The 19,804-nt window shown below is 38.4% G+C and overlaps 1 long non-coding RNA gene and 1 pseudogene across 2 annotated transcripts in view; both read left to right on the forward strand.

The window, feature by feature from the left end:
* LOC143888442 (glutamine--fructose-6-phosphate aminotransferase [isomerizing] 1-like) overlaps positions 1-19,804 on the forward strand; it is a 51,472-nt pseudogene that overhangs the window by 21,972 nt on the left and 9,696 nt on the right. Inside the window, exon 5 of the transcript XR_013254597.1 lies at positions 10,961-11,125. The product of XR_013254597.1 is annotated as a glutamine--fructose-6-phosphate aminotransferase [isomerizing] 1-like (transcript). The remainder of the gene's footprint in view (positions 1-10,960; positions 11,126-19,804) is intronic.
* LOC143888441 (uncharacterized) lies at positions 17,983-19,087 on the forward strand. Its single transcript, XR_013254596.1, has 2 exons — positions 17,983-18,267; positions 18,351-19,087. It is a non-coding gene; the product is annotated as an uncharacterized LOC143888441 (long non-coding RNA).

A 19,804-nucleotide genomic window follows, 5' to 3' on the forward strand; every position in this document is an offset into this window, starting at 1 on the left:
CTTTTACTGAATACCTGTTGCTAATATGTCATTTTAATTGCTCTGCAAATACCCAAGTATGTTTATCTCTAAGTTGCAACCACCAACATACGTTCCAGATGCTCCAAACCCCAAAATCCATATGTTCTTGTGTTATAATAGTTCTAACCAGGACTATTCCTTTTGTTTATCATATTTTGTTCTCGCCCAAGGGATTTAAAGTCTCATTTTAAATGCTTTTCTGCAACCAAAGTGCAACCAAAGTATGTTCATCCCTAACTTGCAACCACCAACCCCTACTAACCATTCTATTTGTACTGACATGATTTTCCCTCTCTTTATAACTTGATATTTACAACCCAGAAATGTTCTCATTGCAAACCCTTCTATAGTTTGGTTGGATCTGCATATATCCTTTTTTAGGTGAATTTAGCAGGGCTTTCGTCTATGGTTCGACTTCCTCTTAGTCAAGGTGTTTTTGAGCCCTTCTGAAGCAGATAGCATGCTGCACTGGCCATAAATCCGGTTACATGAGGCCTATCTCGGAGCATGTTTACCAGATACTGGACCACCAACGACCAATCCCCATCTGAAGCTAACAACATCCACGCACGTCATTCATTCGGTATTGATGAGTCGTAAATGGCACACTCATTTGTGCAGAATCATATGGTATTATTTGTTACTATAGGAAAAAGCTATGGATCGAAAATAAGATATTATTCTTTTGCAAAAAAATTTCACTGCATGGAATTCTATGTTGATTAATGTAAACTGGCCAACTAGGAAGACATTGAGATATGAATGATCCTGGCTAGCAAAATGAGTGAAACTACCATTAAAAAAAAAAAAAAAAAAAGGTTCTGAAACTGGTTGCATGATCATATCATATTTGTTGTACTGTCTGATACCTTACACCCTTTAATTCTACACAAGCTATCTATAGTATGCAGGAAACATTAATTGATAAATCTATGTGATCTATGGCTGATGGAACGCATATAAAAAAATCCATGTAAAAAAAACCTTTCTGCAAATGCACATATTGTGCTTAATTCTTGAAACCAACACAACTAGGAGCTCTCTGCCTCTCTCTCAAAATTTCCACAAAGCGAGTTTCTCTCCCAACTTTATGAAATTATGTTATTATAACACACTAGGGGATTTGCTAGGGACCACCCCAGAAGGCATTTCGCCCAGCATCCGTTGCATGATAGAAGCCACATAGGCTCTGATTGCATTTAATTTGTTTGAGGTGGCTGCTCTGCATGCAACAGTCGCTTCGCGAAATGCCTTATGGGATGGTCCCAAGCAACACTTTAGATATAACACTTTAGTTGCACGTGCAATGCACGTGCATCCTTTACTAGTTTACTATATGTGGTGATCAGTTTTTAGTGGTAGAATATGCTTCATGTTATCATAAATGCTAGAAAGATTCTTCTATTAATGCCATGATTTTTATGTTGTTTTTCATCCATATTTCTTGCTGCCTTTGCACTTAGAAAGTGATTTTATCGATAGTCTATGCAAAGAGAAGGATCAATTCAAGCTCTATTGTTCTTCACATGTCTCGTCTAAAATAAAAAAATGGAATCTAATGTTACAAAAGGGAAAAAATAATATGCAAGTCTCCTTTTTCTTTAATTTCCGGAATCACTAAAATACTCGTGTTTCTCATGGGAAAATAATGCTGGTAAACATATGTTCTTTTTATCTGAAACCAACACCACAACATTGAAGAAACAATCCACGTCTTCAATCCATTATCCGTTCCTTTCTTTTGGTTCAGAAATAGTATTGGTGTTTCTTTTTCTCCATCTCCTCAGAGCTCTCAATTGGAGGTCACTTTTTGAGTTCAAGATCTTTAATAAACATGCAACTTACATGGCTTTCAACAGTTCCCTTTGTTTCCATTTCTGTTTCCCCAGTTTCATCTATTTTCAGTTCCAATTACCATTACATGGTGATGAAACCTGTTCTTAGTTTGGTTCCATCAATCTTTAAGCCTTTATCTCCCTTTTTGGATATTTTGTTTTTTCCCTCTGTCACATGATCTCATTGGTTTTTCTTTGCTTTGTTGGAGATATGTTTCTCATGGTATCATTTATTTGGTTCTTACTACTATCAGGAATCTTCTGCCTCATGGTCTCCTCCCACTTCTAATAATCCTCTTTATCCTAGCAGTAACTGCAACTGTCATGATCACATCAAAGCATATTAACTCAATCAGTTTTGTACCATCATTCACTTGGTATCAGTTTTTTGCACCGTTTTTCTTTTGAATGAAGATGAGAAATGTATTAAAAGCAAGAAAGGGGACAAAATCCTTAGAACCCTGAGAGAGGGTGGGGGGGGGGCATTACCTCAAGACGAGCAACTGACGTTGGCACGGGCCATCACCAAATATTTTGGAATAGAACTCTTTGCACCCCTAGATTTATTTGCCTACATTGGGGGATCTTATAGGGAAAGAGTCTTTTTTATTAATCCATCTGATCACATTGAGAGAATCTCTTTCAACAATAAGCGGAGTAGGCATACTAAAATCCACCACGGGATGTCGTGCAATATTGCTGACACCTCTGCTTCATTAGAATCATTAGAGACGACTTGATCTGAGAAAACCCACTTAGGAATCTCCCACACTTGCTGGACCTGGATTCCTCGGCTTGATCCGTCGAAATTGACTTTCAGCATCCCTGCACTAGGGCTAGTCCTTCTGGGAGTAGGATGAGAAGGAAATACCTGGTTACTGGATGTCTCTCCACAATTGTCTTAACGTCTTGAGGAAATACCCCTAAAATCAAGGAGCACTCCTGCCCAATGAATAATCAATAATAGAGCCTTCTAGAAGGTCCTATGTGTCTTGGATTTGTTTTTTAACATTCGATTAGTCCTTTATGTTAGAAATGAGCTAGGGTTAGAGAAAGAGAGAGGAAGAAGAAGAGTAAAGGATGGGGAGACTCCACTAGGGAACTCCTCTTGTAAATGATGTATATATGCCAAATAGGGCAACAATGCAAAATGACTACCTATGAAGCACGGGTACTTTAAAAAAGCCCTCGTACCCATGTCGGGTGCGTATCCGGTACGGGTACGCTCGGGTACGTTCCGGGTACGCACCCAACTGTGGGTTTAAAAAAAAATTCAATTTTGGGACTTGGGTGTGTGTCGGGTACGTTTGGGGTGCGCACCCCGATGCACCCGACTCGTTTCACTTGTTTTTTTTTTTTTTACTTAAGTTATGGGGGGCTGTGTGGGGTAAAAGTGGGGGGTTAAATGAGACATACAATGTAATGGGTGGGGTGTGTGGAGTAAAGGTGGGGGGATGTTTAAAAAACACTTAAAAGAAAGGTTTTTATTTCTCACCCTAACGCAAATCTCTCTCTCTCTCGAGCCCGACTCCCTCTCCCTCTCCCGACGGAAAATCTCTCTCTGGCTCTCCCTCCCTCTCTCACAAAGGTATTTATCTCTCTCTCTCTCTCTCTCTCACCCTCCCTCTCTACAACTCTCTCTATTCCTTTCTCTCTCTCTCTCTCTACTGCTCTCTCTTTCTCCCATTTTTTTTTCTTTTTCCCTGAGATTATGCCAACTGATTGTGTTCCCCAAACCTATTTTGTCCAATAATAGGTTTAGGGCTAACAATCGGTTGTCATAGCTCATAATCTCCAAACTTAGGCCTTGTTCTTTTGAGATTTTGGCAACTGATTATCAGCCTCAAACCTGTTTAGGGCTGACAATCAGCTGTCATAATCTACAAATAGGTTTTGGGAGAACAATCGGTTTTCAAAATCTGAAACGAACAGGGCCTTAAACCCTAGATCTTTACTGTTGTACATGGGATTTGCTAGGCAATTTTGGGATTTGCCAGTCCCATAATAAGTTTTACTGTTGTATATGGGATTTGCTAGGCAATTTTGCAAAAAACCATTTCGCGGCTCATTTTCTCAGGAGAGAACATACACCTTAGATAAATTAAATGAATAGGAAAACATATGCTGCTAGTTGGTTGTTCTCTTGTAAAAAAGTGAGCTACAAAATGGCTTTATGTAATTTTGTTCGTTTGTTAGGTACTTGTTTGTTTGTATTTTCATTGTTTGAGATTGTGGCTACCAATTGAGAGCCCAAAACTGATTATTTGATTGCTCTCCTATTGTTTTGTTTATTTTTTGTAATTTTTATAAATATATAATAAAATATTAAAATATATTATTATATTCGGCGTACCCGAACGTACCCGCACCCGGGTTTTTTGGAAAATTGCGTACCCGTGTCGTGTCGTACCCGCACCCCGTACCCGTACCCGTGCTTCTTAGATGACTACAATACCCTCTATCGAACAAGTAATGACTAAACTACCCCTAATATATGTTATTCAACACTCCCCCTCAAGGTTTCGTGTATATACTATGAAACTCCAGCTTGCTACAAAGAACTACAACAAAAAGGAACATATATCAAAACTTACAATAAGCTCGTACACATCCAGCTTGGTATAACACTCATTCTTAAGCTGGTGTGGTAAATACACAATGAAAAACATAACAAACGGAGCAGCTCCCCCTGAATCAGCGTGAAGGCTAGAGCGATAAAAAACAGGGCCTCCCTTTGAATGAGAGCTTGAGAAATGCATTTGCAAATTACGAAGGATCGAATGGTGACACCTCGGTAGGGAAATAACAACTATCCATCGAGCAAAATAGGCATACCAATAGTGCGCACATGAGAACAACGAAGCACCACGAGTAGGAACACCAGCTATGTAGCACCACGCCAATAGAAGATAACCATTGATGAGGAAACCATCGGAGACAAGGTCGACAGGGAAACCGTCGCCTGAAGATAAGAAGAGAAGAAAGAGAATAACCAACCAACGATGGGGAAACCATCGTCAGGTGACAAGATCAACGGCATGAACATCGTCTCCTGATGAGAGGTCGACAGGGAAACCGTTGCCTGAACAGAGCCGACCAACGGTGGGAAAACCACCGCCCGGAAAAGAAGGTCGATGGAAAAACTAAGCCCTTGCCTGTAAGAGATTCAACCAACGATAGGGACACCATCGCCAGGAAAAGAGAGGTCGATGGGAAAACGAAGCCGTCGCCTGTAAGAGAGCCGACCAACGATGGGGTCACCATCGCGGCATCGCCCGAAAAAATGAGAGGTCGACGAGAAAACGAAGCTGTCGCTTGTAAGAGAACCATCCAACGATGGGAACACCATCATCCGGATAAGGAGGTTGACGGGAAAACAAAGTCGTTGCCTGTAAGAGAGCCGACCAGCGATGGGGACACCATTGCCCGGAGGTTGATAGGAAAACGAAGCTGTTGCCTGTAAGGGAGATAAGGCATAAAGACGGACAACACGAAGAGATAAGGCATAAAGACGGAAACTAATGTGTAAAACTACGCCAAGCATAGTTGTAAATTTCGTTTCGGTGGCCATTTCGTTTTGGCCACCAAAACGAAATTTCGGTCAAAACTTTTCGGTAATTTTCGTCAAATTTCTGTCAAATTCAATAAATTTCGGTCAATTCCGGTCGAATTTCTGCCAATTTCGGCCGAAATCTAGAACGAAACGAAATTTTTGTCATTTCGTTCCGGTTTTCTACGGAAATCGAAACGTTTCGTCCATTTCGGACGAAACGAATTGAAACGAAATTTATAACTGTGACGCCAAGAGAAGACATATGACGAAGAACATAAGGATATAATGAAGAACATAAGGAGAACACAACAACACTCCCCTCAGGAGAGACTACATGTGCCCGGAGATGACAAGAAAAGACAACAAGAAAAATGATAACAACCACCAAGGGGACGAACGAAGATCATAAAGAGAAGACGACAACACTCTCCCTCAAGAAAAGACAACATAACAACAGAAAAACACTCCCCCAAGAAGACAATACTAAGAAAAAGACAGCATCAAGAGAAATGAATAACTCCAAGAAAAACATGGCCACACTGCCCCCAAGTTGAAGGTCGAATACCTTCAACTTGCGATGAAAAACGAAGACAAACAAGGAACCACATCTCTCTCGAACATTTCATCGAACAATTAATATGTGCCTTGAAGAAGAAGACAAAGAAACAAAGACAAACAAGGCACTACACCTCTCTTAGACATTTGAGTAAACACTTGGTGTACACCTTGAAGAACTCCATAAAAGACATAGAAAACAATACATAGAAGACAACACTAGACAATGTAAAGAAAGAGAAGGCATCAACCCAAAAAATAAGCGAACCACAAGAAATAATACAAGACAACACTTCCCCTGAAGTTGAAGCCGAAGGCCTTCCACTTAAAACGAAAAGAGGACTTTCAGGGCACAAAACCCCTTTGAGACATTTATCAAAACACTTGGAGTGCACCTTGAAGATGAGATGAGAAATACAAAGGCTATAGGCAAAAAATCTATAAAAAAGAGAAAAAAAAGAGAGATTTGGAGTGGAGGAAAACCCAAGATGGGTTTACACGAGTAAGACAAACATTATTTTTGTTTTTTTTTTTCGGATAACAAAAACTTGAAGAGAGAGAGAGAGATTTCAGGGGGTCTTTTGAGGAGAAAATAAAGGGAATAAATGCGAACAAAGAGAGAGAGAGAGACAGAGAGTGAGATTATACGATGAGAGAGAGAGAGATAAAAAAGAGGGGAGATTTTAGGGGTTTTATGGCAAACTATTTGCCGTAAAACCCAAAAGAGTGAGAGAGATATATGGAAAGAGAGTGATCTGAGAAAGAGAAAGATCTGAGAGAGAGATAGATTGTAGGGACTTGCAATCGAAAAAGGAAAAAAAAGATGGAGAGAGTGGCGTGCGAGAGAGAGAATGCAAACATGGCATGAATGGCGTGGAGGTGAGAGGAACTCTTCTTCTTCTTTCTTGAGGATCAGCCCTTTGGCTCTGATACCATGTTAGAAATGAGTTAGGGTTAGAGAGAGAGAGAGAGAGAGGAAGAAGAAGAGTGAAGGATGGAGAGGCTCCACTAGGGAGCTCCTCATGTAAATGATGTGTATATAGGCCCAAATAGGGCAACAATGTACAATGACTACAATACCCTCTATCTAACAAGTCATGACTAAACTACCCCTAATACATGTTATTCAACACTTTCTTTCCATATCGTCTAAATGCGGGCAAAAAAGGCTAGCCTCCATAATGTTCTGCCTTGAATGGCCAAGGGGCAAAATCCCATCGTTAAAAAACCTCATCCATGTAAGCCGAGAAGACCCACAAAATTCCAAAGAGATTGAGGATGCTCCACCAAACCTCTCTAGCAAACCTACATCGAATGAACAGATGGTGAACCGATTTCCCCACTTCAAGTCATACAGCACAATGATCTATAATTAGGATTTTCTTGTTCTGTAAATGGTCAAACAATGTTACCTGGAACGTGGTTCGTTCCGGTACATGGTACGGGAACGGGTACGGGGTACGATGGTAGCCTGGTACGCGGTATGATGAGGGTATGCTATGTTGGTTCGCCATTCGGGGTTGCAGTCAGTTTGGAGCGCTAATTCGGACTCACTCTCTCTCTTTACACACACAAATATATATATATATATATATATATATATATATATATAATTTCATATATTTTTACAAGAATATCATTCCATAGTATGCACTACATACATTTAATACACAAAAATATGAAAACCTCATTTATGTCATACATATTTTTTCAAAAAGAAAGTTCCCATTGGAATATATGAATATTCTTCCATAGTCCATACTACATCCATTTAATAAACAAAATAAAAAAACCTCATGTATGCCCTACATAATTTTTTCAAAGAGAAAGCTATAGTTCCAATCCTACCGAAAAAATATAAAATTTGTAGCTCTCTCTCCATCTCTCCCTTAGTCTACATGCATCTCTCTCATTCTCTCATGCGGGGTCGCCGCGGGTTGTCATTTTTGGCGATCCGGGTCGCTAGCGAACCACGTTTGGGATCGTGTGACCCCGGATCGAGGGTCGGAAGGCGGATGACGAATCCGGTAACTACTCAACTGTCAAAATCCTTTTTTGTTGTGAAAATATAAAGATATATTAAGAAAGACAAAAAGTGCAAAAAGGTAAATTGTTGGTGCATCTCGAGAAAAAAGAAAAGGAAAATGGACCTTCTTTACAAAAATCTATCCCTTCGTCGATGTAACTGGTTGGTCTCCATAGTCCTTCACTGTTGCCCTTTGCCAATGATATGACATTGAACGACTCTCCTTCAATTATAAGAGAGTGCCAACCATCTCCCTCTTAAAAATTATAAGTATCTAATTTTTGTCTCATTACAATTGAATCTTCCATTGGAACTAGAAGAGACCACAAAACTTTGCCGTTGCTATGCCGAAAAACACCACCAAACCTAGTTGGCCCTGGATTGCCCAAGAAGCTTCCATCAAAGTTAAACTTTTTCACATTTTCAGGAGGTCTGATGCAGGATACAGAAATATTTTTCTTCGGGATGTGAATGTGACCAAGAAGGATTTCTGACCACTTGCTGATGAAATCTTGGGTACGTAATCCACAAAACTCAATGTGAACCTGATCCCATTGAATGGTAGATGATTTTATTCCCAGAAACCTATGATTTGGCCGACACTTCGAATTTATTGCTGACTCACATGTCCTGCCGTGTCCGACACGACACGCGTGTCCACACGTGTCGACACTCCTTTGGACACTTTTACTTGTATTGCTGGAAGTGTTAGACTTAATGTGGGTATGTGGACATGTTTTTGTATCGTGTCAAGTGTGACATTCTGTTTTTTTTATTGAATATTGTGTTTACCTCATTTAGACAACTCGTATCCATGTCCAAACTGGACACCCGAATCCATATCCACAAATCATGATAATATATATTTTCTATTTTAGCCATGTCCCTGTTTCTAAAGTTTGGGAGTTTGCTGTGTCCGACACTCCGTGTCCGTGTCGGCACGCTACACTCGTGTCCGCGTCCACAAATCATAGCTTAAAATAGTTGGCCGGAGAATGATTCCTTGTTTTCGAACAGTTTACCATTTCTTTCATACCAGATAGACTAGATCATAGCAAAAAAAGTCATCTTCCACAAGCAAAACCCTAGGGAACCAAGATGAGTGCATCTACAGCCGATTAATATATCGGAGATGTGAATAGGCATGGTCCAAGATAATCCAAACCATCTTAAGACTCGTTTCCAAATACAAAGCAAAAAGGAGCAATGAATCAGCAAGTGATCAACCGTTTCCTCATCTTGTTTGCTGGCGTTCCGTCGTATTGATATTCTTGAGTAAAGCAGTCCATGCGAGGCATTGAATATGAGGTGGAACATATGCCTTCCATATGTTGTACCAAGGAACCATTTGAGACTCATCTTTGGAGAGGAAGTTGAAGATCAATTTTAACATACAGGTTTCTTTAGGATGCTCGTTAACTTGTGAAATAAAACGATCTTCCAACAGAGAATAAGATGAGACAATCAAATTCATCGTCTTTAAGATTAATATACGAGACCCACCTCAAGCTTCCATCCTCCCTACTCTCTGATAGTACGATGATACGATAACTCATTGTTAGATCCTATAATGGCTCATAAAATTTTGGCGCAAAGGACCATCATCAATCCATATATCTTCCCCAATCCTAACCAAATTTCCCTTTCCTTTCATACACCTAATTCCTGAGTTGAAGGAGTCACATAGATTATTAGAAGACTTCCAGACTTCTGAGCATGCCTTTCTTTTCCAAACATCCAAAGCCGTTTACCAAATAGTGCAATATTATGCTTGGCAAGATGCCCAAGCCCCAACCACCTTTCTCCTTTGGACTACACACCTTGTCCAATCTAACCAAATGCTGCATTCTCTTCTTTTCTTCCTTCCATTCCCATAGAAAGTTCCTTTGAAATACCATGTGCATGATACATCATGTGTCATGCATGCACGTGTAACCATGGTTTTAAATTTCGAACGAAATCCAAAATTCTGGATTTTGGTTAATACCGAAACTGAAATTTGGCCGACATTTCAGAAATTTTGGCCGAAATTTCGTTAAAATGATATTTTTTAAATTTTTTACCGAATTTCGGTAGATATTTCAGCGCAAATTTTTTTACCAAATTTTGGCCCAAATTTCGGTTTTGGCTGAGTCCGAAACTTGGTTTTAAATTTAAAACCATGCGTTTAACCATGGTTTTAAATTTCGGCCGAAATCCGAAATTTCGGCCGAAATATTTCGGTTTCGGTTGGGACCGAAACCGAAATTACATTGAATCGGATTTTTACATGATTTCCCTGAAATTTTGCCGAAATCCGAAATTTTAACCTAAATTTTGTTTTTCACCCTTATTTACAAAATTTCTACCGAAATGTAAAAGACTTCCACCAAATGTAAAGATTTCCACCGAAATTACCGAAATTTCCACAGAAATTTTGTACTTTTCGGTGGAAATTTTAAGTAAACCAAAATTTTTGTCAAATTTTTACATGATTTCGGCCGAAATTTCCACCGAAACCGAAATATTTCGGTTTCCATTGTGGCCGAAACCGACACCGAAACCGACATTTAAAAACCTTGCGTTTAACTTATAAAATTTATCTGGCAGATGCTCATTTAAGGTTATATTTTTCTGGTGGTGAAATATGGCTGAAGTTCATTTTTCACGAAGGTTGTCGGATTTATATCAGGAAAAGTAAGTATTTGAGCTACTTATTGTAACAAAGGGACTACCCATGGTTCTTGCTCTGATCTTCTTCAGATAGTTACAATTGGTGTCTTTCGCTTATGTATGAATGTGAATTTGTATGCAGCCTAATGGAAAATTGCGAATTGATTTTGAACTGGGGCTTATGTCTATTTATAACTTATTTTGGTACAGATTATTTGACCATTCACCCTTTATTGGGTATGAGAGTTACTAGTATGTTTTTTATTTCTGTTTCTAGCTGTGATTAGTTTAAACATGCAGAAATCACTTTTATAACAGGAATCGGCAGAACATGTGAATAACGGAACATCATTTCATGATTTTAATTTCCTCACAAGCAATGGACAACCCAAAGAACTGTTCTTTTCCAGTGATCCCCATGCTTTGGTAGAACACACGAAAAAAGTGTTGGTGATCGAAGATGATGAAGTCGTACATCTCAAGGTGCTTCCCTATCTTTATTTGCATGCCTCTGATTTAACCCTTTAGGTTAAGCAATAAGCTTCCAATTTTTGCTTCTACCTCCATATTTCTTCTCTTTGGCTTCATATTGTTTGTCTATGTATAGTTCTTTATACTGATTCTCCTAGGGCTACTTATGGATTGGATATGAAAAAGTAGAGTTTTCTTCTTACTATATTCTCTGATGAACATCCTTTGTTTTTCTCATGATATATGAACTATGCATAATTGTTGTAAGGTTTCTTATCCCAAGGTTCAATCTCAGATTGAAGAGTCTCCTGAAGTCTACTTGAATGCAAGATTTGCATGATCTGTATTCGACGCATATGTCTCACTAATATGCTGGGCAATATGCTTGATTTTTTTTTTGGAGAAAAAGCATAAAAGAACTCGAAAAAAATCATAAAATGGAAAACACTCAAAAATCATAACAAATTAAATTGGTACCATTAAAAAATCATAATAAATTGATGCAGTCCCAGAAAGGGTTTTACATGCTAAAATCAGTTCAAGATTTCTATTGGAACAGATTCAAACCGCCACAAAATGAAAAATACCACCACAAAATGAAAAATAGAATCTCGAGGCAAATAAAGCATGAAACAATCCTAAACTGTCAAATGGATTTTTTTTTTTTTTTTTTTTTTTGTAGAAACTAACAAGCTTTATTCAGAAAAAAGACAGATTACGAAGAAATATCGGTGTGCAAGAACGGGCTAAGGTACTTATGCTTCCTACAAATAGAAAGAGATTGCAAAGAAATATCAATGCCCAAATGATAGACCATGGGCAAAAATTAGGAGATTAGGCAAAAAACAATTCTATGAACAATAATAAATAAATCCTAATCTGTGGTTCAAAAAAGTAAAAAATTAATAGGAGGGGTTGTTCTGCCATTGTGAGAAAAAAGGCAAAAAACCAGGAGAAGGTTGTTAACATGTGAAGATGCTATTTGTTTGGTTCTATTCTCGGTTACCAAATTGGTTACCCATATGATTATTCTTCCTGCGTGCTGCTAGGGAGACTGGGTGCCTAACCGAGAGTGAAACCGAACACATTCCAACATGCCTCTAATCAAGAGATTAGGGAAGAGAGAAAAAAAAGAAAGAAACCACTTGAAGGGAAAATACTTGGCATTTGGCTCTAAGATCCACCTTAATTTGCACCTTCGAATTTGAAACCAAAGGGGAGAAGATTTTCTCTTTTCATTTTCCAAAATAAACCCATTAACCTAAATTTCATGGGATTTGGCTGTCTTTTTAAACCTTAGATAATGAAATATAAAAAGAACAATTTACCCCACTTAAATCCCTACTCTAAAGTAAATGCATGACCTTTAATACGAAATTGCCACAACTTTTTAAATAAAATTACCAACTAAGCACTTAAATATAAAACCTTCCTAATTTCCCTTTTAAGGTCATGTTAACCCTTTGGTAGTCCATAACGCATCATTCTCCCACAGTTGGAGAAGAACTCTACCTCGTGTTCAGCAGCTTTCTCACACCAATCTCCTCCTCATGGTTCTTCTACTTCAAGTTTGAAATGTTGATGATGTTGCAAGCAAGGTTTTAAATCTCGGTTTCGGTACGAAATCTTGTAAAAATTTCACCGAAATTTCGGTGAAATTTTGTACTTCACCGAAACATTTCACCGAAATTTCCTAAATGCGTTTCGGCCGAAATTTTTGAAACTTTTGGCGAAGTTTGGTACTTTTCCGACTCAATGTGAATTTTGTTTCGTTTTCCACCGCAACCGAAATATTTCGGTCGAAACGAAACATTTCGGCCGAAATTTAAAACCATGGTTGCAAGTTTTCAAGCTTGAAATATTGATGACGTTGCAAGTTTCCATGTCCTATGACAATTGAAACCCATAACCGTTGCTTCCAATCTTCTTTACAACGGCATATAGTCTGATCTTTTTGTTGTAAAACTCTTGTTTTCTTTTCTTTCTTGTGAACTGGACTCTAGTAATTTAAATTTCTTTGCTCTTGCATCTGGCACCTCTACTTATAGATCTCCCTAATGCATGTCACCATCTCTTCTGCAATTTTGTTTTCCTATACTACAATCGGAAATGATACTAGATCAAGAACGCTATTGGCTTGGGATTTCTCCCATACACCATCCTGAATGGACTGTTTTCTGTGGATTTGTTGTATAAAGAGTTATTAGCGAACTCTGTGTGAGTTAGTGCTATATTCCACTGTCTCTTTTAGGCTGCCAATAATACTTTTGACAGTGAAGTGTACAACTCAGTGTTTTAGCTGTAGCCATGGCTAGCTATGTATGATACATCTTTAGTAGTTGGATAATGTTATTGTGCATCATCGACTGATGACAAAGATAAGCCGCCAAAGAACTGTATTCTCTACATATAACTTTGAGATCATGTCAAACTTGATAACTGGAAGATATAGAGGTCAACAACATGACTCTTTTGCTCAACGCACTAATAACTCTGTTCTGACTTCCTTCCTTCCGTCAAATGACAAAGATAAGCTCTTAAAGGTAATCCGCCATTTGGCATTCCAACTACTCAGCTTATGTTGCCCATTAATGTGCTTTAGAGCTTCATGTTCTGAAAATAGGATGAACTCCTATTGAATAATGGAATACCGTCAATGTTGAAGAGCATGCATGATGGCATAAAATCCATGTCATATGTAGAGTACTGACGCGTGGTGTCGCTCAGATTTTCAATAAAGCTATAGGAAGGCCTTCTTAGCTCAATATTGCTTTAGTGCGTGTTTGGCGTACCGTTTAAAACACCGTTTGGCGTTTGAAACACCGTTTTGGGGCCAAACGGCCGTTTGGGAGTGTTTGGGTGCACAGCCACCGTTTGAAACGCCGTTTGAAACACCGTTTTGAACCCTCAAAACGGCGTTTTGCAAACGGAGGGGGGGAGGTCCGTTTGCAAAACGCCGTTTTGAACGGAGTTTTTAGGTTATGGGTTTTTACATATTTACCCTCATCAAACCCATATTTACACCTTCGTTTTTTTGGCAAGTTAAAACGAAATTTTCCTCGACTCTCGCTGTGCTCCAAAAAAAGAAGACACGAGACTTGTCTTCCACCTCCAGACGTCTCCTTGCAACCTCAGACTCCAAGCTTCATAGCAGGTACGGATCTCTCTCTCTTCTTTCTGTTTTTTTTTTCCTTTTTTTTTATCTTGTTAAATCTCATAAAATAGGGTTTCTAAAAACCCAAAATAGGGTTTTCTGGTTCTCTGTTTGTTGGGGTTTCGTGGGTTTTGGTAAACCATGGAAGCCTCTGTTTCTTTGGATTCCTTAAAACGTAGAGAGGAATCCATGTTTCTTTGGAAGCCTCTGTTTCTTTGCCTGCAATCTATGTGATTGGAGCTATTGATGGCAGTCTTCATGTTTCTTTGGAAGCCTCTGTTTTTTTCTTTTTACTGTTTATTTACTAGTAAGTCTCAAATTCGTATATCTATTGACAGGGAGCACGAAGTTGCATTATTGATTTGTTAAAATGTAGAGAAAGTCTTGCCTGCAACTTATGTGATTTCTGTCTGAAAATGTTTCGTTTGAGAATTCTACATTAACATCAGATCTTTAGTGAATGATTTTATTTTCATTAATTTATTTCCTTTATTTCTTTATATGGAAAAGATCTGTTAGAACGCTCTTGTCTGGTTGTTAGCTTGATCTTTATGTCAAATCTGACACAGTTAAGCTTACTAGTCATGATTAGATCAGAAGAACAATGTGCTTGGGCCTGTATCTGTGGTAATTATATAATTGGTAATCATATAAGCTAAGATCATGTTTTGTAAGTTCGGTTATACATTCGTCCTGTATGCTCAATGTAAAAAAGTTCAATATGTATTCTTTGGATGTGGTTAATGATGTTAGATTTCAAGATTAATATGCATATATTTTTTTTATTGGAAACACAATTGCTCAATGGTGCTGAACTGCATATTCAGTGGTAACTTGGCAGTACAGATTAGGTAGTTAGATTTGAAGCTTGATATGCACCTTTTGAATGTGATGCATCAACAGTGGTGTTTGTCTTTGACCATCTGTACTATTTTGTTATGTAATTTGTTTTCCAATTTTTTTGTGGCTAAAGTTGGTCCAGCCGAACAACTATTATAAATTAATGAAGGGATGGGAAAATGGTAAAAGGCTATATCACAAAAACATCTCTTGGATCTGATCCTAAATGCATTATGATTCTTAGAAAGACGGATGCTTCTGATCTGTTCTGATGCAGCTATGATCATCATGGTTACACGGAATCTAATTCGTAATATCATATTTTATATTGTTTCCTTGAATCTTTGACAGGCTGTTTGTGCTAGAATTTATGGATGCACTGGCATTCTTTTAATGATGTGTTTTTCTATTGGCCTGACTAACTTATTTGCCCATCCAAGTCTTTTACTCAACAATCACTTGTTGTTTCATTTGCTAACCAGGATCTATAACTTCTTTCTGTTTGCCTTTTAAGTGTTGATTTAGAGACAAATTCATTGCTAAATTGAAGCTTTTGGACATTGGTATGATTTTTGAATTAGTAAAAAATAACATTCGTTTTTCTTCTTTTGGCATGTTGTTAAAATGCTTCATTCTAATTCTATCTTTCTTTAGAAGCATTACGGCTACCCCATCAGGATATTGGAAAGCTTGTTTGCATCTAGCGTTTGGAATGTGCCCTTATTTTCAGATATTTCTCTAAAGCTTTTGGTAGTGGTTTTCCTTCTGTTCCTTTCTCCTTTTTACGTTAGTTAGCAATTCCTTTACAAAATCTTAGCTTTCTCAATAAACTTTTAAGCTCTCTTTTAGAACACAAAGCTTTAGAAATCCATTGTTAAATCCCCTTTTTATACTCTCTATTGTAGCTTGACCTTGTAGAGTTGTGTAGAGAATTTCTTGCTTACGCTTTGAATTTTTTAGATGGAAAGTGATCAAGCAAAAAAATCTTCCCAGACTACAAAAGGGAAGGCAAATGGAAAAGAGATTATTAAGAAAGCTCTCTATTGATAGCCATTATGCTTGGATTGACATATGTAAGGACTTAGTTAGGAGGGGATTTAGACCCGGTTCACACTTGAGCAAGGAAGGGTGGGCGCTAGCAACTGATGGTTTTAATGAGAAGACGGGCAAGGGATTCACTAAGGAACAAATGAAAAATCATTGGGACTCGACTAAAAAGGAGTGGCAGTTGTGGCATTCTTTGTTGACCAGTGCAACTGGTTTGGGTTTTGATCATGCGAAGCATTGCATAGATGCATCAGACGATTGGTGGGATACTCAAATTAAGGTAATCAATAAACTTAAACTTAATTTATTTTTATTATAAGTTTTTTTCCATTTCATTAAAAGGATAATGTTTCTTTTTTTGTTTTGTGTAGAGAAATAAAAAGTATGCGTGCTTTAGGAGTCGAGCCTTGGAAAGGTGCTGGGATCTTGAGGAGTTGTTCTTAGATGTTTCTGCAACTGGAAGACTTGCATTTTCTCCTTCTGCAACCCAAGTTGAGACACAAAATAGCAAAGCATCTACCCCATTTGATATAGAGGAAGAGGGAGATGAAGATGTAGGCACACCAGTATCTTCGAATGAGCCTGTTTATGGTGAAGATGAGACGGAACCAGATGTAGTAGCAAGGAAGAAAGAGCCTAATGTAAAACAAAGGGTTGCAAAAAGAAGATCGGTTGCAAATCATATTTCCAAAAACTTAGAGCGTCTCGCGACTGCAGTGGAAAGCAGGAGAACGACTACATCTGTCCGTATGGCGAAGTTTGATGCTGACATGACTAAAATCGTGACGCAATTAGCCTTGTTGCCAGGTTATGAGAGGGGGTCACTAAATTTTTATGCCGCTTGCAAATTGTTCAAGGTGAAAGAGAATCGTGCATTGTGGGTGGCTATGGGAGATGACAAAACAAAGATTGGTTGGCTACATTATGAGTTGGGAGTCCCATTGCAACCGTCATTCGATGATGACGATGTTTACTATCCCCAGCCCATTGATTAGTTTTCTATCTGTTGGTTGTAAACTTGTGTTACTTGGATGTTGTCAAGTGGCGTTATTTTTTATCTTGTGATCGATGGTTGTGAACTTCTGATAGTTTTTTGAGTATTGCAACTTGTTGGTTGTTACTTTTATTTCGAACTGGTTGGTTTTTATATGTTAGTTGAACAAGCTCAAGACAATGTATAACTTTTTCATTCTTATACAATTTATTTTGAACTGTTTTTACACTACAGAGGCCTGGAGCATACTAGTAACATCTTCCCTTGGTGTGCCATACGGGATTTGAATATGCTAGTTGTTGGTTTTTTATTTGCAGGGAATATGGATTCAGGAGATGGGTCAGATGCATCAATTGAATCAATTGACAGTGACGAAGATTATGATGATGAAGATTTGATGGCCATGGTTGTTGAAGGTGTGCAAGATGCAATTAGGTATTATTCTATGTATTTTTGCAAGACACCTTGCCGAACAAGTAAATACACTGGGCATAAATTTATCATGGACCTATTAGATGGTGCACCAAACCGATGCTATGAGCAACTTCGTATGGAGAAACATGTATTTAGGAACTTGTGTAATTTATTCAAAACAAGATATGGGTTAACACCAACGAAAGCAATGTCTATTGAGGAGATAATGGCAATGTTTCTGATGACATTAGGACATGGCGTTTCTAATAGGTATATGCAGGAGCGGTTCCAACATTCTGGAGAGACAATTAGCCGGCAATTTCATAAAATCTTAACTTGTGCAATGCGATTTTCGTCTGATATGATTAAGCCAGAGCCTAATTACAATGATATTTTTTTTTTGAAAAAATAATTACAATGATATTATTCCTGCATACATCCAAAATAGGGCAAAATTTTATCCATACTTCAAAGATTGTATTGGAGCTATTGATGGCACCCACATTCAAGTGATTGTGCCTCAAGCAGAGCAAATTCCATATCGAGGAAGGAAAGGTTACACCTCAACAAATGTCATGGCATGCTGTGACTTTGACATGTGCTTCACCTTTACATGGGCAGGATGGGAAGGTGCTGCTCATGACACAAGGATTTTTTCAGAGGCACTGCGTACGCCGGATCTTAATTTTCCTCACCCACGGGGAGGTAAGTACACAAATAATACTATAAATTTAATATAATATAATATATAATATCTTACATAACTTTCTTTTCAAATTTTGATGTAGATAAATATTATGTGGTTGATGCCGGCTACCCCAATATGAAGGGATCTTGGCCCCGTACAAGGGAGAAAGGTCACATGTTCCAGCTTTTCGACATGGTACTCAACCAATAAGTGGTTCAAATGAGCAATTTAATCAAGCACACGCCTCTCTTAGGAACATTATAGAGCGCACATTTGGTGTATGGAAAAATAGATGGGCCTTGCTATCCAGAATGCCTAAATTCGATTTAAATACCCAGATACAACTAATTGTAGCATCAATGTCACTGCACAACTACATCAGAAAGCATGCAAGTCGTGATGAGGAGTTCGATAGAGCTGACCATGATGATACATATATGCCTACTGTTAATGTTGGTTTGGGTTATGATCATGCTATGGATCAGAATGATACATTTGACTATGCACATGATGATGCTTTCATGGGTTCGATTCGGGACCGCATTCGTGATGAATTATGTTCTATATAAATTACTCATTGTGCCACTTTTTAAATTTATTTTTTTGTGAACAATAGTATAACTAGTTATGGCAATGATGTTTAATTTTAATTGTGTTGAATGAGATCCTAATGACCTTCTAATATTGGCCTAATGAGAGAATAATTGAGTTACATTGAGGCCAACCAAACAATGCCCTTTTTGGTCATTTTACCACTAAAACTCCGATTTGGGGCATTTGCAACCAAACACACAATACCTCCGTTTGCCGTTTAAAACGCCGTTTTGATCTGGCCAACCAAACACCAAAACGCCGTTTTGAACCAAAACGCCGTTTTGCAAAACGCCGTTTCAAACGCTATTTCAAACGGTACGCCAAACACACCCTTAATGCTCATGTGAGAGGCATCACAATCCATTTAAAATACCTTCTCGAAGTCTTGAAAAGCTACAATATGAGCCATTGTGGTCTTCTACTTTATCAACTTGAAGCTCTTCTCTGCCTCTGCCGTCCACTAAAATGCACCACCCTTTAGAGGAATGGTGATTAGAGCGATGACATAACTGATGTTCCTGGCCAAACCACAGAAGGTACAGACCCAATTGAATGCTTGTAGGCACATATCATGTAAGTATATTATCCACTTACTCTTGATCCAATTTGATGCCTATAGCTAATACCATGTATCCCACAATATCAGCGGATTTTTCTAGAAGTTGCAATTCTTGAGATTGATAGTATTTTGTCAACACCTACACTATGTTGCATCCTTCTTTGGTGTTAGAATGACCGACACTGCACATGTGCTTTCACCCTCCCTGATCATCCCGTTCTTCAATAATTCATCTACCATCTTTGGAACTCTTGATGTTCCTTGGGGCTCATTCTATATGCTGGTTTGTTTGGAAAGCTAGACCTTCAGGCGAGTTTTATGTGATGTTGAATATCCCTCATAGGAGGTTATCCTCCTGTTAACTGGCCTGGGATCACATCCATGTACTCCTGCATCAATGA

Source organism: Tasmannia lanceolata, unplaced genomic scaffold (genome assembly GCF_043159265.1).
Source record: "Tasmannia lanceolata isolate RefF3 unplaced genomic scaffold, GAP_Taslan_0.1 ptg000012l, whole genome shotgun sequence".
NCBI lineage: Eukaryota > Viridiplantae > Streptophyta > Magnoliopsida > Canellales > Winteraceae > Tasmannia > Tasmannia lanceolata.